The 23,837-nt window shown below is 35.1% G+C and overlaps 1 pseudogene; it reads right to left on the bottom strand.

Moving 5' to 3' along the window:
* Positions 1–9,534: 9,534 nt before the first annotated feature.
* LOC149537205 (polygalacturonase-like) lies at positions 9,535–22,621 on the bottom strand (annotated as a pseudogene).
* Positions 22,622–23,837: the final 1,216 nt, after the last annotated feature.

Raw genomic sequence — 23,837 nt, 5'->3', positions numbered from 1 at the left:
CTCTCACTAATTCTAAATCCAAATCCTCCAATTTTTATTGTCACCTATTCCTCTAACTAAATATGGGTGACAAAGGATCAAGCATCCAATATATTGGTATCAAATTTTATGGCTTGACAATAATGGCATACCCTATGCCTTCTTCTTCCTTCATGATGTTTAGGAACTCTTTCTCACCTACCATTATTCCATCGAGTTCCCATAATGGTGTGTCTTCTCCCTCTAACAAAGAATGAATGGTATAACACTCTTCCCCTTTCTTGAATTTGTAGATATTTGTCCTGCCATCACATTTTACTTCTCTATTATATTGCCATGGCCTCCCTAAAAGGAGATGGCATACGTCCATGAGAAGTATATCACATAAAAATCTATCCTTATGCCTACCAATTTTGAAGTCCACCCATGCTTTTTCCTTCACCTCTACATGCTAACTCTTATTTAGACATGTGACTCTATAAGGACTATTATGAAGAATCTTTTTAAGTTTCAACTTATGTAATGCTTCTTCTGACACTATGTTATGAGTAGAAATAGACTAACACTATGCTATGAGTAGAAATAGACTATGTGATAACCTTACATACCTTGTTTTGAACCTTTCATTTAACCCTATACAAAGCTCTCCTTTGGCTTGGATCCTCCTTCATGGTCTCCCTTATGGGTGTTCTTATAAACCTTAGATTCTCCCCCCCTTCTGAATCAAGTGGGATATCAACTGACTTCTTTTTACCACCATTCTCTTGTGCATAAACCAAATTTCTTTCCCTCAAGGCAGAAATATTCTTTGGACAAATATAAGAGGGATGCCCTAGTTGGATAAGATTGCAACATTTCATGGTGGAAAAGTATGATGGTCCTCTACCTTGACTACTATATCTATGCGTAAAGCTTCTATTGGCTTTGTCTCTTTGGTTAAATCCTCCTCTTGGATTTCTTGAACCACTCTACTCACTTGGCTTACTATCCCCTTAGGGTTTCGTTACTTGGATTCTTCCATCACAAAAGTTACCTCTCTGATTGCTTTTCTCTCTAACTTTACCCTTACTTCTATTGCTGAAGTCTTGCTTCTTTTTCAACTTTTCCTCAACCTTAAGTGCTAATTAATAAAACTTCTGCACTGTGTTAGGAGTCCACAATTGAATCTCTTTTTGAATGTTCCACCTCAAGCCATTAACATACCTTGCTATCTTGATGCTTTTAGCTTCTTGCACCTTGGATCTTAGGCATAGCTTTTGGAACTCTTTAGTATAATTTGCCACAACATTATCCCTTTATTTCAGATTCTACCATTTGGTATACATCTATACTTCAAAGTCTTCTAGAGGATAGGTATGTTGTATTTGGCTCACCATACTCTTCCAATCTAAGTAGGGTTTCTTTCCCTCTTTCAATCTTTCATCTTAAATGAACTCCCACCATGTGAGAGTTTGTCTTGTCATCCTTGCCTTTGCAACCTTTACCTTTTGCGCTTCAGCCACATTTTCACTTTCAAATTAAATTTATCATGCCTTCCAACCATTCTAGGACATGGTTTGCATCCAACTTTTTACTTAAAAGTGGCACTCCTTCCAAGGTTTTCTAATTAATTTCTTTTATTTCTCTAAGAAATGATTCTTATTCTATCTTAGTATTAGGTGTGACCTCCTCCTCTTCATCAAACACCTATTGCTTCTTCTTGCTATGTTCCTCCTACTGATTGACCTTATTTGTCACTGCTTCAATCTTGAGAACTCCTCTCTCAAGTGTTCTCTTCAAGGATTTTATCTTAGCCTTCAACTCCAAGTTCTCCTCATCTTTCTCCTAAAAATTCTTAGCCAACTCTACATTTTTCACCTTGGTGGATCCTATAGAGGTTTCTCCTTCACTACTAGACATACACTAATATTTTCCAAAATCATATTTTCTCTTATACCTATTTGATAGGAGTAGTCTAAGTTATTGTAGATAGTTGATAACCCTTCCTAGGTATCCCCTAGTACATGAGTTAACCCTAATCACCTAGAGACAAAATTTCCCTTACGCGATCCTATCTCTTCAGGCTTGCACGCTAACTAAAAAATTCATTTTAGGCCTCCTTAATGACTTATTGGTTCTTTCAAGGGTTGGAGACTCTTCCTAGATTTTCTTAGACTTGTTACCATCCATTTATCAAAATCCATTCATTATATTTCTATATGTTTCCTTAAAACTCATGAAAATCTCCTATTAGGGTAAGTAGCCCTCAATCAACCCTCCTAATAGACTAATTTGGGATTTGTGAAAAAAATTCCTTGAGAAGACTCCAAATAAACTTCATATTTTGATACCCTTTTCCAAGACCCTTAAGAATCTTGAGGTTTTAGGTTCTCACCACCTACCACATGCCCTAACTATATTTTAAAGGGTTTGGTAGGGTTAATCAATAGTTGCAACCAAACAAGAGAAAATTTTCTCTTTCTCACTCCCTAAAAATCTTCGAAGCTTCTCCCTACAAAAAAGGTTTCTTCACTCTATCTTGTATCCTTCCATTACACCCATACTAACCAATTCACTTCTCCCTTGCAAGAAATCTTCTCTCCTTGGCTCAATTTCTAGCCAAGCACAACACTATCTCACCTAGGACTTCCATGAAAATGGCTTGGTCATTATTTCCTATCTCAATCCTTCCTAATACATAGTATAAAAGGTGTCCACTAAAATTCTTCAAAGTTTCATGAAGTCTCAACCATGAGAAATGCTAGTAGACACCATTATTCAATGTCTTCCCCAGTACCAACTAGCAAATAGGTAATCTAGAAAAAAAAATTATTGTGAACAAATATATATTACTAAATGCTCCTAAGAAAAACACAAAGAAGGTATTTAAATTTTAGAAGCCAGATTCAAAAGTAAAAGTACATATTCAATCCCATTCCAATCAAAAACTCCAACTCTCCATTCAATTGGGATGAATTTCATTAACTACTGTACACAATTGTACAATGCCAAAACTCTCAACTATAAAAAAATGACTTGGAAGGATTTATATCCCATTTCACAATTAATTGAACCAAAATTTTCTCATTGGTAACCTCCTAGTAACTTTTAACTAACTTTTCAACTTTTGACAAGAAAATTTGTAGCTTTTGCAAAATTGACAATTTTTGCAGTTTTACATCTTGGACTTGGTAGGACTATAAATTATGACTCCAAATCATCCATGGAAAGTATTTAGGCCATACATAAGCCATTTCCATTTCTACCTACCCTTCTATGCTTATTTATCCCTCTAAATCAATTTTTTGCACCGGTTGCTCCTTATTGGCAATAAATGCAACATTACACCTAATTGCTTATCATGCATTACATTAGTTCTTCCAATGCATGCATCCTTGTTCATACTAGGTCTTATCAAAACTCTCACTCCTTCTAAATGACCTATCCTATCCTATGTGCTCCTACACCAAAGTCTCTAAGTGTGGATGCAGTCAAGACCGTTTCTGATGATCCCTTGAGGTTTAGGTCTAGTCCCATAGGGTTTGTCCTTTATTTATCATTATAATTCATGTAGTTAAAATACCACTAATATTTTTATTTATTTTATCGAATCTAAGGTTTTTTCCTTGTTTTTGAGACTTGTGTAAAGTAATGGGTGTTGAACATAGTGATCATAATACAAAAGAAAGCAATATTTAGATATGTAAAAATAATCTTTTATAAACTAGGCATGCCAAATAGAATAAGAATCTTAACCTTATTATATCCTATGATAGTAATCAAATGTGACCTTAACATGTTGATTAATTTAGTATAATGTTATTTTTTAATGAAGTTAGTGTGATATATAGTAACCATGCCATGAGAACATTTGAGAAAGTTAGATTCACCAAAATACTTCTATTTTGATCATGTTAATTTTACATAAGTTAGATTTATTCAAAGATCATATTGCAATATATGTATGCCTTATTTTTTACCAAAATTTTTTTTTGTATAAAATCAATTTCAAGCTAGTTTACTTCCCAATGGATTCTTAGGTTAGGCATTACATATTTGATGTAGGAACATCTTGTGTCAATGAGCAATCTTGCATCAACCAAAAATATTTCTTTATTTTTTGTACTAGTTTGTTTTTTGAGAAGTAGCCATTGCTTCTTATGGTCTTAAGTTTTGCATAGTTGGCATCTTATTATGGACCCATTGGTGATCCTTACTATAAGTGCATGGAATCCAATATCTATTGTGCTTGGAGTTACATGCATCTTTCTCCACTCACTTGTCATTATATGGTTCATGTAACACATTGTGGAATATCTTCTTGTGCAGTTTCTTATGATGACCTAACATTTTGCACAATTAAATAACATCTATTGAATCACTTGTGGACCTATTTCTAAGAGAGATGATTCTATTTTGATCACTTGATATTTCTTTTCTTTTCTCCTCCCAGGAGTGACCTATTTTTAATTAAATACATGAAAAGATAACTTCTAGCCTTGTTGGCTATACAAGAAGTTGGATTAAATCTAGAGAATTATCATGGAGGAATCAAGAAATAGGTAGTAATAGTATAGAAGATAGATTAAAGATGAAAAAGATGAGGTTTTAGCTCTCTAATTATAATCTCTTTTTACTAGCTGCAACCTGCAAGGCCTCACAACTGGGCATGTTGTATGTTTTACAAGTATATTTTATCATGCTAATTGTCTATCAAATCAATAAATTTCTTGATTCTTGCTGCTCGGTTTTTGTTTTCTTCTATGTGTACTCTTGGCAAGGTGTTAGGATATTGGACTTGGTAACAAAGAAAAGTTTCTTTTCTTGTGAAGATTGGGATCATGGATAACCTTAATTGGATTGGTTGTAAGGTGGAAGATCAAAAATCTGACCTATAACTTGTAAAAGTTTCCAATCTTATAGGAACTATTGTCAAGATAGTCCAAGGTAGAAGAAATACATATATTTCCATTATGGATATTTTGAGCAAGATTCTACTGAGACTTGAAGATGTTGAGACAACCCATAGAAGAGGTTTACATCTTGAGGATGTTAGTGATGATAAAGAAGTCGCCCCTAATCTGAATCCTAAACCTAATGTGGAATAAGATGAGGAAAGGTTTATGAGATTTTTGTCTAAGGTGAACTCAAGAACTTCTATTAAAGTTTCTTTCTATAATGGAAGACTTGAAACTAATGTAGTATTGGATTGGATCTCTAAAATGGACAATTTCTTTGAGTATGAAAGTACCTTTCATAATAAGAGGGTAAGGATAGTAGTCACCAAGATGAAGCACCATGCTTCACTTTGGTGGGATCATATGCAGACTGAAAGGCATAGAAGAGGATTGAAAAGATCAAAACATGTGAAAAAATGATTATAAAAATGAAGAAGTTCCTTCATGTACATTATCAAGTTAATATGTTAAGAGGAATACAAAATTTGAGACAAAATGAAATGACTATGAAAGAATATACCAAGGAATTCTATAAATTGGATATCCAATCTAGACATGTGGATGGTGATGTTGAGAAAGTGATGAGAAACTTGAATGGTTTGAGGACATTAATTAAAGATTAGATTAGTTACATTAACTTGGATAGCATGGAATAAGCATTTATTAGTATGCCTTGAAGGCTAAGGACAAGTTGCTAAAGAAACATGATGAAAGACAAAGAGGAAGAGGTGAAAAATTTCAAAGAGGTAGAGGTAAAACCTATGGAGAAAGTATAAGTTCTAATAGTACAATGCAAGATAAGTTTAAGACAAAATGGAAAGAGGAACCTACTATTAAGAGAGGTAATTACTTTAGAGGTAGATATATATAGGTTACTCTAGGAATAGTAGTAACAATGGGAAGAGATAAGAAAGATCTTTGTTGAAGAGCAATCATTTTAAGTGTGGCGAAGAAGGACATAGAGCCTTTGAATGTACTAATTTTGGAAACAATATTGGAGGTAGTAGCATAAAAGCTTTGTCTTGTGACGAAGTTGCAAGTTCACCTAATGAACCTTAGCATGGTGAGAACTAGATGTTCCAAAGAATCCTATGGAATGAGGAAACTAATGAAGAACCTATTCAAAGCAAGATCTTATTCAAGACAAGATGTAATGTCACTACAAAATGTTGCAAAGTAATCATTGATTGTGGAAGTTCAGACAATATGGTGTCATATGAGTTTTTTAAAAAATTATAGTTGTAGAGATTGAGACATCCTAATCCTTATCATGTTGCATAGATCCTAAAGAAGCATAAGATACTAGTAAGTGAACAATTCCTTGTCAAATTCAAGATTGGAAATTATTATGATTAATTTTTGTGTGATATTATGCCTATGGGTTTTTGTCATACTCTATTGGGTAGACCTTGGAAGTATGATAGACAAGCTTCGCATGATCTAATGAGATACAAAGAGGGTTTAGAGGTGGCCATGGTTGTTGATGGGGGACATTGAGTGGGGATTTTTGTGGTTGTCCCATAGTCAATTGAGGGTTTTGTGCTCATGCATTTAAAGTATTCACAGGGGTTTATTGTGTTATTTGTGAAAGAAGTGGTCTTTCATCTCTATGTCATTTTCTTGGATTCATTGATGCATCTAATATTAAAAATTCAATTTAAAAAAAAAAAAAAAAAGCATATTACATACCGTAATTTAATAATAAATAGAAACATAAATGAAGAAAACTTGACAAAATACCTTGGTATGGGGCTTCATCCTTGCAAATGCTAAAAATGTCACTAATTAAGCTCAATTGGTTTTGTGCTTCAAATTTTCTCTTTTGATGTTTCTTTGCATCTTTGAGGCATTATAAATGCCCTTGGCCATGGGAAAAAATAGAGAAATAGTGGTAAGAGAAAACCGATTGGGTTTCTAAGACTAAACTTAGTTTTAATAGCTTGATTGAGTTATATAAATTGACCAGGTTATGATTTTTATTATTTTGGTCAGGCTTGGTTACCAAGCCTAGCTGCATTTTCAAATTTCAAATAAATCAATTAATTTTTTGACATTTTATTCTTTTTAAATTTTTGGTGTTGACTAAATTTTGCACCATCTTGGTACACACACCCTAATAAAATTATACAATTCCTAGAAAGTTGTCCAATGTTGTTGTATGTAAAACACCTTATTCTTGGGTTTACAATCCTTTGACTTAGTTGACATTATCTTAGTTTGCATTGATTTTTCAATGTCCAAAGTTATTGCATTTGTAGTAGGTTATGAACCTTCAATCAATATAATTATTTACATCAAATGTACACCCACTTGTCCTATGTCCATAAGTGAATCATTTATATAAATTTTCTAACAAAAACATAGCAACATTGTTTCAAAATTAACTTTCTTTATGAGTAAATTTATTGCATTAAAAGTATCTTCCATTGAAGATAGATCTTCTCCTTGGTTCCCTTAATAGATCATTCATCACTATGTCATTTTGTCCCAATCTTGAGTTTTCTTCTTCCATGAATCCAAGACCATATGCATTTCTTATCTGATTATTATTTTTCTAATTTTCCATAAATATTTTCTTAAATTTCTATAATTTTTTTTAATTCCATAGTGATAAACTCACTTTTCAAAGTCTTCAATCTACTTTCAAAGTCTTTCTTCAATTTGGCTGGACATTTGAATGAGACTTCCTCTATTAATTGACTCATTTTGATTTCAATTTCATGATCTAATTTAGAATATATGTTTCTAAAAAAACTTCTATAATGTTCTTTCTTACTTTAATTTCATGGCCTAACTTTATCACAATGGATTCCATCTCATGTTTCATGACTTCTAACTTTTTGCATTCTTCATTTGGAGATTGTGAGTCATTTTTCTTCTTTGATTTCTCAAATATCTCTTCCTTTATCAATAAGTATTCATCTAGTTGATCCTTTACTTTATGAATACATCTTTTAACATGCTTGAGTTTCCCTTCAAACTGATGATTTCATCTCTTCTTGTATTAAGATATTCAAGGGTAAAAGCACAAACATCTACAACATTTTATAAAGAAAAAGGACCTCAGAATGCAACTATTCAACTTTAATGACATCAAAAATTGTATTTGTGTTTAGAATTTGAAGATGATGTAAATTGATGAAATGTGTAGAATTGGATGAATTTTATGCCTCTAATTCTTATAGTTTTTTTGAGAGAATTTATTCAATTTAAATTTTTTTGAAGTCTCTTTTTTAACTATAAAAAATATAGGGTGTAGTTCTTGTCAAACAAGTATACACAAATCATCTTTTTTGTTCTAATTTAAAAATATCTTATAGATGACATGTATAGTTAGGAAAAAAAAAGGAATAATTATTTTTTATGTATATTTTCTTTTTTATATAAGTACTCAAGGTCAACCTTATCAGAATCCAATAGTTTTTTTCTCCCATTAAAGATTCCCTATCAAATCTACACCTTTTTAAAAATAAATTATATGTTCATGAAGAGGATTCTCTCCTCTAAAGATACAATATATTTTTTTTATTTTTCAATATGATATATTATTTTATTTTCCTTTTTAAGGGAGCATCTTCAAAAATGTTAAAATATCAACTTATAATGTTTTGATATTATAACATATTATAACTAATTAAAACACTTTGAAATTTATAGTTTTTGAAAAAAAAAAAGAGTTTTGATGACAAATGGAATTTGAAAAAATAGGTTTTGGTATCCTAAAAGATGATGCAAATCTATGCTTTTACCCTCAAGTATAATTTATAGTTTTTCAATATTTCCTCCATTGAATAATCTATAAGTATCTTCCTCAAACAATTAGTACTCAAGGTCAACAAAATTAGGGAGAGTCTATTCATTTCCTATTCCAAGAGTGCATAAGTTTTTTTTTTGAGGTCCCACTAAAACATACATACTAGTATATCATGTTTACCAATTTTGTATGAGCTTTCATATGCTAATGCTAATATAGCTAAGATGAATATAATAAAAAATTATATACACTTGACCTTGGGTTAGAAGTTGTTCTTTATTTTATCAATGCATCTAATGTCTTAGAACTTTTTTGTATGGAAAATTTATTTTATATTATTTAGTTTTTCTCCTTTAATATATTAGCTAATCATTTAACTTGATCTATTTAGTGTAGGATTTATTCTTATGTGACATTAATAAATTATTATCACTTAGATCATTCAATCTTCAAAATTATAAAATCATTCAAAATTGAATAAAAGACTAAATTATTTGTTTGACCTAATTGAAAATTAGACCTAGGATGTCTCATTATATAGTCTAATATAACCCTTACAATCTAAAATTGACCTTGTCACAAAAGAAATTAAAAAATTATTAAACCTTAAGATTGTATCCATTGTTAATAGAGTATAGTGAATTAATTAGTTTGATTTATATGGACAATTGGGTTGTTCTACTTAAATATCATTTATCGTCATTAATAATTTTAATTTCTATTAAAAAATTGCAAATATTGAAAAATTTTCCAAAGAGAATGCCATTTGCTCGAAAATGAAGTCTTTATTAATGTAAAGTATGAAAGAATAGAATACAATAATATGCTATTAAATCCTTGCTGTGGCCATTGACTCTAAACTAGTTAATATTGAAGGCTGGAAGGGGGTAGGATTATAGCTCCACTGCCAACTTTACTCGCTTGTGCATTATTACACAAAAATTGTGCCACTTCTTTTCAACCACTGTAGCTCAAGTTTATAGATGTTGGAATATTTAATGTGGTGGTTGTCTTACCCCTGGAGCCAAACACCCACCTACCACCCAACGACTAGCAGAATAGCCAGAAAAATTAATACATGTAGGTGAGATTTTAAAATTTGGAAATGAGAGGGGAAAACATTTTAGGTTAGAAGACAAAAGGAATGTTATTATTCATTCATTCTGAGAGTTCAAAGAGATCAAGCATATCAGTAGTTGTAGAGGAGAGCAGAAGAAGGAAGAAGAAAATAAGTTTGTTCTTGCAGTTGCATGTGTTTCCCCTGTTCTCTTTGTAAGTTTGTTATTGTTGAACTTGTCCTGTTGAAGCAGTGATTGCTCTAGGCACCATTTTATGTAGCCATTAGAGTTGCAGGTTTAAAGTTTTTTGAAGTATTACCAGTTTAGGGTTGTTTTAGGTTTTTTGGTTGAAGTCAAATGCTCTCAGATTTTGTAATAGTTTAAATCTCAATTGAATAAAAAAGCAAGAAAGCATACTTGAATCTATCTTCCTCTTCTATTCATTGCATTTGACAAGTTCATTTGAAAGATTAAAGCTTTGGCTTTCTGATTGTAATGGTGAAAGCATTCATGTTGAATTTCTCTAAGTTACATTTTTTTAGTTTGGAATAGAACACTCGACATCCTTTTCTTTGTTGTGGGTGCCAAGCATTTCTTTTGTGTGTCGAGTGTACTTGTCACCTGTTGCCTGTCACTCGACACCATTAAGTGCCAATCAATTTGTGACTCGACATCTTCTTGTGCCGAGCAAGTGCCAAGCAATCTATGACTTGACACCTTCTTATGTTGAGCAAGTGCCGAGCAAAACTGGCACTCAGCACCTTCATGTGTCGAGCAATTTTTAAGTGCCCAAAAAAGTTTTTAGGTTTAGAGTTATGAGTATTGATTTTAATTTTATATTTCTCACATGGTATCAAAGCTTTGAGGCCCCACATTCAAAGTGAGTTAGAAATTTTTTTTCTGGGATATTTATCATGGCAGGAGATGCAGGAAAGATATGGCAGTAACCACCACCATTCAATGGACAAAATTATGATACATGGGCAAAGAAGATGAAAACCATAATGGTTGTAAATGATTTATGGGATTTTTTGGTTAATGGATTCAATGATGTGATTGATCCAACTCAGTATGCTACACTCACAAATGCACAAAAGACTCATTTGAAAGAGTCAAGGAGGAAGGATGCTAAGGCATTAAGTTTGATTGAAGCAACAATGACAGAGACAATATTTTCCAAGATTGCAGCAGAAAATTATGCAAAGGAAGCATGGGATATCCTTGAGATGAAATTCAAGGGGACTGATAAAGTCCGTACAGTAAAGCTACAGAATATAAGGAGGGAGTTTGAGAACCTTCAGATGAAGGAAAATGAATTAGTTGCATATTTTAGTTCAAGGACCTCCAATGTGATTAATCAACTAAAATCAAATGGAGAAGACTATCAAGAGCAAAGGATAGTGGAAAAGATATTGAGGAGTTTACCTCATAAATATGATAATTTGTTCATGACCATAAAAGAGGCAAAAGACCTCACTGTTTTGACAATGGATGAGTTGATGGGTACTCTTCAAACCCATGAGCATAGGATCAATAGATCTACATCTTCTTCTTTCCAAGAGCAAGCATTCAAGGCTCAGTCAAATCCAATAGGAAGGGGGAGAGGAAGAAATGGCTCAAACAGAAACTCCAAAGGTAGAGGCCGAGGCAATGGAGGACAAAGGAATGTTGCAATAGAAAGCTCAAGAAGAGAAAATGGAGCAAGTAGCTCACAAAATACTTCAAGAGGAAGTAAGAAAAGCTATAACTCAAATAAGAGTAATGTTGAATACTACTACTATCATAAATATGGGCATTATGTAAATGAATGTTGGAAGAAGCAGAAAGATCAGTCAGGACAAGCAAATGTGGCTGACTTAAATATGAGAAGTGAAAACACTACCTTCATCATGTGTAATATTGGTAAAGAAGGAAGCCTTGAGGTTTGGTACCTCGATAGTGGCTATAGAAACCACATGAGTGGCAATGAAATCTTATTTTTATTTATTGACAAGAGTTTCAAATTTGAGATTAAGATGGGTAACAATGGAACCCTACCAGTTGTGGGCAAAGGATCTATTATGGTCCGCACCAAGAAAGGTGAGAAGAAGGAAATACAAAATGTGTATTTTTCCCCTTGTATGAAGCACAATTTGATGAGCATTGGTCAGCTCATTCAAAATGGATACAAAGTGCTAATGGAGAACGACAGGTGTGTCATTCAAGAAAAGGATGGGAGCAAGAACTTACTTGTAGTAGTTCAAATGACAAAGAATATAATGTTTCCCTTGATGATAGAGACATGTTTCTCATCTCAAGTTGGTGTTGCACCTCCTACACAATCAGCTTTAAGGAGTATGATTGAAGACCCCTCATGGTTATGGCACCTCAAGTATGGTCATCTTGGCTATGCTGGTTTAAATTTGTTGTCAAAAAAAAGAATGGTAGATGGTTTTCCATGTGTAGAAAATTCTTGTGACAAGTGTGAGGCTTGTATTTTGGGTAAGAAATATAGGCTTTCCTTTAATACTAAAAATTCTAGGAGGGCTAGATATCCATTAGAGTTAGTGCATACTGACCTAGTCGATCCTATGCAAGTTACTTCCATTGGGGGGAGTACTTATTTTATGACATTCATGGATGATTTTAGTTGTAGGACATGGGTGTATTTCTTAATGAATAAATATGAAGCATTTGATAAATTTGTAAAATTTAAAGCCCAGGCTGAAAGAGAATGTGGACATTATATCAAGGTCCTAAGATCAGATAGAGGAGAGGAGTATACCTCCAACTTTTTTGTAAACTTTTGCAGGAAACATGGTATAAAGAAAGAGCTCATAGTCAGCTATACACCACATCAGAATGGAGTGGCTGAAAGAAAGAACAGGACCATTATTAAAATGGCAAGAAGCATGATGAAAGAGAAAGGTATCTCAACTGAATTTTGGGGAGAGGCTGTAGCAATAGCAGTTTACCTAATTAATAGGTGTCCTACAAAGGCAGTCCATGAAATAATTCCAATGGAAGATGGTCATGAGGAAGATGGTCAATTGAACAACTAAGGGTGTTTGGATGTGTTGCATATGCACATGTACCTAAAGAGAAAAGGCAAAAATTGGATGACAAAGGTGTGAAGTGCATCTTCATAAGGTACAACTCAGAATCAAAGGCATATAGATTGTATGACCCATTGAACAACAAGATGATTCTCTCAAGAGATGTGGAATTTCTTGAAAATCAATCTTGGTATGGTTCAATTGATGAGTCACCGAGCACTTCAAGTAAAGTGCCAATTATGAGTGAAGATGAGACTGATGAACAACAAAAAGAAGGAGCAGATAGTAGAAAAGGCAAGTAGATTTAGACATTGCCGAGCTCCTCTAGGCATGATTGAGTGGCAGTGCCAAGTACCAGTGAAGATCGAGCTAGTTAGCAATGTAGTAGTAGTGAAGATTCTGATCCCACACTCTCCTCCCTATTACCAAGAAAGACTAAGAGTCTTAGGGAGTTATACCAAGATGAAAGGTATGAAGATTATGATGAGAGTTTTAATTTTGCATTATTTTCTCATAGTGATCCAATATATTTTGAAGAAGCAATCAAAGAGAAGAAATAGTGTAAAGCCATGAATGAGGAGATAGATGCTATAGAAAGGAATGAGACATGGGAGCTAACTGAATTGCCTCCCAAGAAGTAAGTGATTGGAGTGAAATGGGTCTATAAGAACAAATGCAATGGTTAAGGCAAGATTGATATGCATAAGGCAAGATTGATATGCATAAGGCAAGGCTGGTAGTCAAGGGCTACAAACAGCAGTATGGAAGAGATTATGATGAGACATATGCCCCAATTGCAAGAATGGAAACCATGCGTGCTGTCATAGCAATTATAGCTTAGCACAAATGGAAGGTATACAAAATGAATGTGAAGTCCGCCTTCTTAAATGGTGTATTAAAAGAAAAAATATATGTGGAGCAACCACCTGGTTATGAAGTTGTAGGTGAAGAGAACAAAGTATATAGACTAAAAAGAGCTATTTATGGGCTCAAGCAAGCTCCAAGGGCATAGTACAATAGGATTGACTCATATTTGATGAGCAATGGCTTTAGCAAAAGCAATGGTGAGCCCACTCTTTACATCAAGGTAGCAGATGGTAATGTATTGATTGTTGTCTTGTATGTAGATGACTTAATTTTTACTGAAAATGACAAGGCTCTAATTGGTGAGTTTAAAGAGGCCATGGAAAGTATATAGACTGAAAAGAGCTATTTATGGGCTCAAGCAAGCTCCAAGGGCATAGTACAATAGGATTGACTCATATTTGATGAGCAATGGCTTTAGCAAAAGCAATGGTGAGCCCACTCTTTACATCAAGGTAGCAGATGGTAATGTATTGATTGTTGTCTTGTATGTAGATGACTTAATTTTTACTGAAAATGACAAGGCTCTAATTGGTGAGTTTAAAGAGGCCATGGAAAGTGAATTTGAAATAACAGAGCTAGGTCTCTTGAAATATTTTCTAGGCATAGAAGTAAAACAAAAGCATGATGGCATCTTTATCTCTCAAGAAAAATATGTAGGGAAGATCTTGGAGAGATTCAAAATGTAGAACAGTAAGGCAGCCCCCACACCAACAATAGTAGGTCTGAAGTTGAGCAAGGAAGACTCTAGCAAGAGAGTGGATCCAACACTATACAAGAGTATGGTTGAAAGTTTAATATATTTGACTGCAACTCAACCAGATCTAACGGATGTAGTAAGTCTAATTTTTAGATTTATGGAAACACCAAAGGATTCCCATTGGAAAGTGGAAAAAAGGATCCTAAGGTATGTGAAAGGTACCAAGTGATTTGAAATTTTGTATACTGAAAATGATGATTTCAAGTTGGTTGGTTATATAGATAGTGATTGAGCTGAAAGTTTAGATGATAGGAAGAGCACTTCTGGATACATGTTTCATATGGGATCGGGTGCAATTTCATGGGCATCCAAGAAGCAACCTATTATTTCTCAATCTACAACAGAGGCTGAATACATAGCAGAAAATGAAACAACATGTCAAGCAATTTGGCTAAGGAGGATCTTGATAGATTTGAATGAAAGGCAAGAGGATGGAACCACAATTTATTGTGACAACATCTCATCAATTGCATTGTCCAAGAATCTTGTGTTCCATGGTAGAAGCAAGCATATTGAGATCTAATATCACTTCATTAGAGAGTTGGTGGAGAATGGGGATATCAAGATGGATTTTTGTAAGTCTGAGCAGCATCTAGTAGACATTTTCACAAAGCCATTAGGCATAGGAACTTTTGTACACCTAAGAGAGTGTCTTGGTGTAGTTGATGTGGATTAGTAATGATCCTTGCTTGTTTGTCTTGGGAGAAAGAGGGAGTGTTGGAATATGTAATGCGGTGGTTGTCTTGCCCTTAGAGCCAAATGCCCACCTACCACCTGACGACCAGCAGAACAGCTAGAAAAATTAATATGGGTAGGTGAGATTTTCAAATTTGGAAATGAGAGGAAAAAACGTTTTAGCTCAGAAGACAAAAGGAATGTTATTATTCATTCATTTTGAGAGTTCAAAGAGATCAAGCAGATCAGTAGTTGCAGAGGAGAGTAGAAGAAGGAAGAAGAAAAGAAGTTTGTGCCTACAATTGCACGTGTTTCCCTTGTTCTCTCTATAAGTTTTTTATTGTTGAACTTATCCTGTTGAAGCAGTGATTGCTCTAGGCACCATTATATGTAGTCATTACAGTTGCAGGTTTAAAGTTTTTTGAAGTATTACCAGTTTAGGGTTGTTTTAGGTTTTTTGGTTGAAGCCGAATGCTCCCAAATTTTGTAATAGTTTAAATCTCAGTTGAATAGAAAAACAAGAAAGCATACTTGAATCTATCTTCTTCTTCTATTCATTGCATTTGACAAGTTCATTTGAAAGGTTAAAGTTTTGGTTTTCTGATTTTAATGGTGAAAGCATTCACATTGAATTTCTCTAAGTTACATTTTTTCAGTTTGGAACAAAACACTCGACATCATTTTCTTTGTTGTGGGTGCCGAGCATTTCTTTTGTGTGCCAAGCTTACTCGACACCTGCTGCCTATCACTCGACACCATTAAGTGCCAAGCAATCTGTGACTCAGCACCTTCTTGTGCTGAGAAAAATTGGCACTTGGCACCTTCATGTGCCGAGCAGTTTTTAAGTGCCGAGTAAAGTTTTTAGGTTTAGAGTTGTGAGTATTGATTTTAATTTTATATTTCTCACAATAGAATCTACATTGATTCCTTGACAAGGAACTCTTTGGCTGCATTCTAAAGCAACTGCAGCATTTGTAGTCGATGTTCTAGTTATGTTCTTGTATAACACATTACTGATCTTCACACCAGAGTTTCCCTACAATTATGTAATAAACGACATACATAATTAAATCACTGCCATGTCATTAACTACAAATATTAAAGCTTATGTTTAACATGATATAATATATATACTTGTCTAAGAATTCCATCTGGAGAATAATATTGGTCAATTATGATGGGATTTTGTACGTTGTCCATTTTTACATTTTGGAATGTTATGTCAGTTGCAAAACTATTCCCTCCCTGCCAGGTTTTGATCCTTACTCCATTCTGTGTGTTACTGAAAGAAACCCCACTTACTATAATGTTCTTTACACTAGCAACTGAACTATCTTCATCAAGGCTTCCAATGCTTCATTACCAACAACAAAAATTCTTTTTAGTACCTAACATTTTTTCTCCAATTTATGAAAAACAAACTTATAGTTATTAGTGCTACTTTTTTATCACCTAATTCCATGCCTTGGTCCATAGGTAACTCCTTCGACGGCAACATTGTTGGATCCTGGCCTGATAGAAATACAGTCATCTCCTGAAAATAAATACATAATTAGGAGTCTCTTCAGAAAATAAATATTTGATTAAAGCCAATTTCATTCATCGACAATAATCTATGCTAAAGAAATGTCCATCATATGAGTTGAAAAAAGTCACCTGTTCCTACTATGCTGTTTCTAATCTTAACATTTGAAGTCTATCCCATATGAATTCCATCAGTATTGGGACTATCACCCGGAGCCTCAATAGTTTAGATGAAACTATTTGTTGTTGATCGAAGTGATCTTTCTTACTATGGTATTTTTGGTCCCTGTAAATCTCAATGTCTATTTACCAATGAAAAAAGATCCCTTAGATGCTAGGAATTCTTATAATTTCAATGTTTCCAAATGAGTTGTTGTAGATTTGATAAAAAATCACTGGTATAGAAGAGGTAAAAGTGTTAATTATTGTTAGTTGGACAGCTGTTATTTCTGACCTAGAAATAGCAGCACTATTTATGGGTAGCTTGGACAGTTGTTCGTCCTTATCTATGAATAGCGGTTGTATTTATGGGTGGTTTGGACAGCTGTTTGTCCACTTGCCAAAAATTAGTAAATGGTTATTATTTACTAATTTTAGAGATTCCCTTTTGGACACCTTGCAACCAATTCTATTATTGGCTGTTGAGTTGTCTTAATCTCAGCCGTTGGTTTGTTTTAATCTCGATCGTTGGTTTACCAACGAGAGTAGTATAAAAAGGGGTCTAGGGGGCATTTGGAGAGGAAGCCAGGAAGCTTTTGGAAAAGCAGTTTGCAATGTTAGCAAACAGTCTTGCATTATTAGCAAGGAAGCTTTTGGAGAAGCAGTTTGCAGTGTTAGCAAACAGTCTTGCAGTGTTAGCAAGGAAGCTTTTGGAGAAGCAGTTTGCAGTGTTAGCAAATAGTCTTGCAGTGTTAGCAAGGAAGCTTTTGGAGAAGCAGTTTGCAGTGTTAGCAAGGAAGCTTTTGGAGAAGCAGTTTGCAGTGTTAGCAAACAGTGTTGCAGTGTTAGCAAGGGCGCAGTGTTAGCGCAGGGATAGCAGTGAGAAATATCAGTGAGAGAAATTAGGAGGTTGTCGGAGTTCTGCCAGTGTGAGGCAAGGAATTTTGTATCTCTTGATTTGCTGAAGTTTAATATAATTTCTCATCTGTAGAACTGGTTTTCCCTTAGGGGTTTTTCCAGGGACAATTTGTCCGAAAATATTGTGTTGATTCTGTTGCGCATTTCTTTCTGTATTTTAAGTGAAGTTGCAGTTGTGTTATTTTTCGATATTAGCTGGGAATTTATTTTCAGCAGTTTAATAATCATTTGTGATAGGAGATTAATAATCAGTGACTGCAATAGTTTGATTTTTCACATGGTATCAGAGCATTGTTAAGGGTAGAAGAGTTTTGCCCTAGGAAAGAAATTTTGATCTCTTTAGATTTATTATTGCTTTAAACCCTTGAGATGGCTTCAGCTGGTTTGAGAGATCAGGATAGATTGGATGGTGCCTCAAATTTTGGTGTCTGGAAGGCCAGAATTTCTTTATTGTTGGAAGAGAATGGTATCAAGGATTATGCTACCAGTGGTGTACCTGTACCAACGGATGCAACATAGCTTACAGCATATAGGAAGGACGATGCCAAAGCGAGGAGAATTATCCTTGATGGTGTCAAGGATCATATTGTTCCACATATCTCAGAGCTAGATACAACAAAGAAGATGTGGGACGCCATTCTAAATCTGTACCAGAATGCTACCACTAACAGGAAGTTGATCCTCAGAGAGAAGCTAAAGAATACCCGGATGAATCAGGGAGAAGACGTCACAAGTTACCTCACCAGGCTCAGACTTGTCAAGGATGAGTTAGCAGCTGTTGGAGATAGCCCTAGTGATGATGAGCTAGTGAGAATAGCCCTAAATGGGTTTACTAAACAATGGAGTGTCTTTGTTCAAGTTGTCAGTGGACGAGATACTTTACCGAGTTGGGATCGACTATGGACTGATTTCACTCAGGAGGAGTTTAGACTAAGTCTTGTCAATGGGGCCAACAAGAGTCAGAAAAATGAGGTGGAACAAGAGAACGTTGCCCTAGCTGGTAAAGGGAAAGCAAAGAAGGGATCTAGCAAAGGATCAAATTCACAAAGTGAAAAGAAGAAGAAGGACCTTTCTAAGGTCAAGTGCTTTGGATGTCACGAGTTTGGCCACTATGTCAGTGATTGCCCAAAGAGGAAAAAGGGTAAGAAGCAGGTGGCAGCTTCAGCAAGTGCAGAAGAACTCTCCAGCAGAATGGAAGATGAGTTTGCACTTATAGCTTGTATGGTTAGCTCAACCTCACAGTGTGTTTGGTATATAGATAGTGGGGCGTCATTTCATATGACAGGAGTTAGAGAGTACTTCTCCAGTTACAAGGAGGAGGACACCAACATCTAGATTTCTATGGGAAACTTGTCCAAACTCAACCCTGTTGGGAAAGGGACTGTTCAGTTTCAGAGGGAGAATGGAAAGATAATTCCTCTTCATGATGTGTTATATGTGTCGGGATTAGGTATGAATTTGATTTCTGTATCTGTTCTTCAGGATAGGGGGTATAATGTACTCTTTAGAGGGACACATGTGTTGATTAAGCACAAGGATTGGAAATCACCCATAACTATTGGAGTTAGGAGTGGTCGCCTTTATAGATTGCAGTTTGATACTCCTAAGGCACTTATGAGCAACAATAATCCTAGAGATCTTGGAGAGCTATGGCATAGGAGGTTGGGCCATATTCATCATGGAGCACTTAGATTGCTTCGTGAGATAGTGACAGGTGTTCCGGATGTGAGCACAGAGCATGACGATACATCTAAGGAGAAAGATGTAGATCCCACTTTATATAGACAGTTGATTGGTTCGCTTATGTATTTGGTCAACACTAGACCAGATATAGCATTTGTAGTAAACTCTCTTAGTCAGTTCATGGTTGAACCAAAGAGAATGCATTGGAGAGCAGCTAAGCATGTGCTACGTTACTTGTGTGGTACAGTCGAGTATGGGATCAGATATGTTCGAGGTGAAGGTATCAGGTTGATAGGCTATACTGACGCAGATTGGGCAGGAAGTACAACAAACAAAAGGAGCACTTTAGGGTGTTGTTTCAGCTTGGGATCAGGAGTTGTATCTTGGTTCAGCAGGAAGCAGAAGTCTGTGGCTCTAAGTTCAGCAGAAGCAGAATACATAGCAGCTAGCATGGCGACATGTGAAGCTATATGGCTTCGGAAGTTGTTAGTAGCCTTGTTTGGTCAAAAGGTTGAGACTACTGTGATACATTGTGACAATCAGAGTTGCATCAAGTTGTCTGAAAATCCAGTGTTTCATGATAGGTCTAAACATATAGATATCAGATATCACTTCATCAGAGATTGTGCACAAAGGGATACTCAGGAGTTTGTGGGAGCTCCTAGGAAGAGTACTAGACAGCGAAGACAACCAGCCAAGTTCAATGACTATGTTAGTCAGTTGGTAGATAGTGAGCCTTCTAGCTATCAGGAAGCTGCAGAACATCAGGTATGGCGAGATGCTATGGTTGAGGAATATTCTTCAATAATGCAGAATGATGTGTGGGAGGTAGTACCTAGACCAATAGATAGGGCTGTAGTTGGATCACGCTGGATTTATAAGATAAAGCACGGTGCAGATGGTAGCATCGAGAAATACAAGGCTAGGTTTGTGGCAAAGGGGTTCTCTCAGAAGGAGGGAATAGACTATGAGGAGACATTTGCTCCATTTGCCAGGTATACTTCTATACGAGCTGTAATCTCACTTGCAGCACAGATGGGATGGCAGATCCATCAAATGGATGTCAAGACAGCATTCTTCAATGGTGAGTTGAAGGAGGAGGTATACATAGAACAACTAGAAGGCTTTGTAGCACACAGCAAAGAGACCCACGTGTGCAGATTGAAGAAAGTTGTTCGACTACAATACATACCTACAGATGAGCAGGTAGCAGACATTCTGACGAAGGCTTTGGGAAAGGCCAAATTTATCTTCTTCAGAGATAAGATGGGTGTCATGCAGAACAGCTTCCTCGCTAAGAGGGAGTGTTAATTATTGTTAGTTGGACAGTTGTTATTTCTGACCCGGAAATAGCAGCACTATTTATGGGTAGCTTGGACAGCTGTTCGTCCTTATCTATGAATAGCGGTTGTATTTATGGGTGGTTTGGACAGCTGTTTGTCCACTTGCCAAAAATTAGTAAATGGTTATTATTTACTAATTTTAGAGATTCCCTTTTGGACACCTTGCAACCAATTCTATTATTGGCTGTTGAGTTGTCTTAATCTCAGTTGTTGGTTTGTTTTAATCTCGGTCATTGGTTTACCAACGAGAGTAGTATAAAAAGGGGTCTAGGGAGCATTTGGAGAGGAAGGCAGGAAGCTTTTGGAGAAGCAGTTTGCAGTGTTAGCAAACAGTCTTGCAGTATTAGCAAGGAAGCTTTTGGAGAAGCAGTTTGCAATGTTAGCAAACAGTCTTGCAGTGTTAGCAAGGAAGCTTTTGGAGAAGCAGTTTGCAGTGTTAGCAAATAGTCTTGCAGTGTTAGCAAGGAAGCTTTTGGAGAAGCAGTTTGCAGTGTTAGCAAGGGCGCAGTGTTAGCGCAGGGATAGCAGTGAGAAATATCAGCGGGAGAAATTAGGAGGTTGTCGGAGTTCTGCCAGTGTGAGGCAAGGAATTTTGTATCTCTTGATTTGCTGAAGTTTAATATAATTTCTCATCTGTAGAACTGGTTTTCCCTTAGGGGTTTTTCTAGGGACAATTTGTCCGAAAATATTGTGTTGATTCTTTTGTGCATTTCTTTCCGTATTTTAAGTGAAGTTGCAGTTGTGTTATTTTTCGATATTAGCTGGAAATTTATTTTCAGCAGTTTAATAATCATTTGTGATAGGAGATTAATAATCAGTGACTGCAATAGTTTGATTTTTCACAAAAAGTACTACCGTGGGTCCATTATGATTTGGCTTCTGCTCACGGAAAATATATAAAATCTTAGTTAGTTGAAGATAATGAAATATTGAAGATCGATTTTAAAAGTTATGACATTTTGAAGATCAATAGTAAAAGCTATGACAAAGCAAAAACACTTGCGCAACTAAAATGACACATAATAGAGCTTTCTCTTTTATCAATTTAGAATAGTTTTCTAAAGTGGGCGATATATTTGGGTTGCCATTCACAGATATTTTATATCATTACATGTATTTCAATAAAGAGACTTTCTTCATATGATATGAAAAAACAAATGCATATAGAATTAATTAAATTAAAGAGTATGTTGCACTTCAGTTGATACCTTTGCATTTGTCTCTGCCCACCACAAAGCCCCTCGTCCATCTAAAACTCCTCTTCCCTCAACTATTAAGCCAATCACGTTCCTGAAATGCAGCCAATAATCTATGTTGTTTTCACTCCACAATCTATTATCTGTTGGAGCAATAAGCTTTCCAGTTACATGCTCAGAACAAGAACACATCAGGAATCATATGTACCATTTTCTAACTAAACAAACACCAACAAAGTTGCAAAGATTTTTGGGTTAATGTTTTTTCATTCATTTTGAAAAGTAAATAGAAATCATGTATGAATTTCTTCAAAGCTAGATACTTCACCTGCACTGTCATATGGTTATTTTGGCATGGCCCCTCAAAGGAGACTGGATTGATCAAAAATGTCATCTTTGGGACATATACAACTGGCGATCTAGTTGAAGAACAAGTAGCATTCTACGCTGCTAGAAATGCCCATATTCCACAAAACACAGATTATTAGCAGAAGAAAAGGAGTGACGAAAATGGAAAATCTTTATCCATTCTCGATAAACATTATCCGTTTGAAACATTCCATCATACCGTGCTATCATCTGTTTGTCTGTTAGCTTTTGCACCATAGCCAAGAACGTTAAATATTTTATGTTTACTAATATTAGGGCTACCCAAGAGTCTGACAGCATATACGCCAGGCGTACCGGATGATAACAAAACAAAAATAAACACAAAGATGAACATGTAGAGCGTCATGTTTTTCACTATAATATGTAGCAAAGCTTGAAAGCACTATACTTTGAAAGACTACGTTATGAAGATGGAGGTGTTGACGACGACTTGATCGGTATCCTAGTTATATAGATGTGAGAGATACATCATACAATATAAACCAATGAAATTGTTGTCGTTAAGCTGCTGTTTGAATACAGGGAAATTAATTTCAACAAAGTCTGTGGCCGCCACAATTAACAGAAGGGAAGAGTTGCTTCAGAAAGAAGTACACGTACAGATTATGATTATCTGACAGTCCATCGTTATATTCCAAAACATATCTTATGTAAACGCCTCTTCAATAATTGAAGGAAAAATCATGTTTTTAAGAAAGTTGATAGCTTTTGATTTCCATTTCGTAAGCAGTAAAAAATGACACTTCATTCACAAGTAAGGGAAATCCAGGCATGTGTTTCACTGGAGACTCTATTATTTTAAGGTTGAATCCATGGGATTGCAAATGTATCTATACAAAACAATGAATTTAGTCCAATTAATACAAATGTTTAATCACACGGGAAATATAGAGAAGGAAGCAAGATTTGAGGGTCAGTCTGTACGTAGCAAAATATTATTGAGGATATGTATAGAGTTAATATATTCTCGACTGGGAGAGAATAAGATATCACTTAGCCGTCAAGTACATTCTAATTAGCCAAATAAAACCTGGCAACGAAGATCGTGAGGATAAGAATGAGCAATGCAAAGTGAGTGACATGATTCATTTGAATTCCTGTACAGCCCATTGGAATCTCATTTTTTAATTCCTGTACAGCGAAATGGAATCTCATTAGATGCTTCTGCTGTTTGAAAATTATACCGTACGAGTTTCAGGCCTCCATTTCCTTATAAAATCATTTATATGGTGAAACTTGCACTTCATGTTCCCACTATGTAGAAATTGTTATGTAATTACCAGTCGGAGAAAAAGTGGACCCTCTTTTAAAAAAAATTTAATGAATTTATTTTTCCTCTCTTTTCTAGTTCAAGTTTATTTGACGTTCCTAATTTATGTTGCAATATTGGATTGTTTCTAATATTGAACTAATTCTTTCCTAAACTATTCTTTCCTAAATTGATTCTTTCCTTTCCTATAATTGTTTCCTTTCCTGTAGCTTTATGGGTTTGGTACACAACTATATATGTACCTGTACAGTTTTATGTAAATACATGAATGAAAAACATTCTTCTTGATTTC

Source organism: Cupressus sempervirens, chromosome 10, assembly GCF_028749045.1.
Source record: "Cupressus sempervirens isolate cs-2001-9-10 chromosome 10, ASM2874904v1, whole genome shotgun sequence".
Lineage (NCBI taxonomy): Eukaryota > Viridiplantae > Streptophyta > Pinopsida > Cupressales > Cupressaceae > Cupressus > Cupressus sempervirens.
This window is presented reverse-complemented; position numbering and strand designations above follow the sequence as displayed.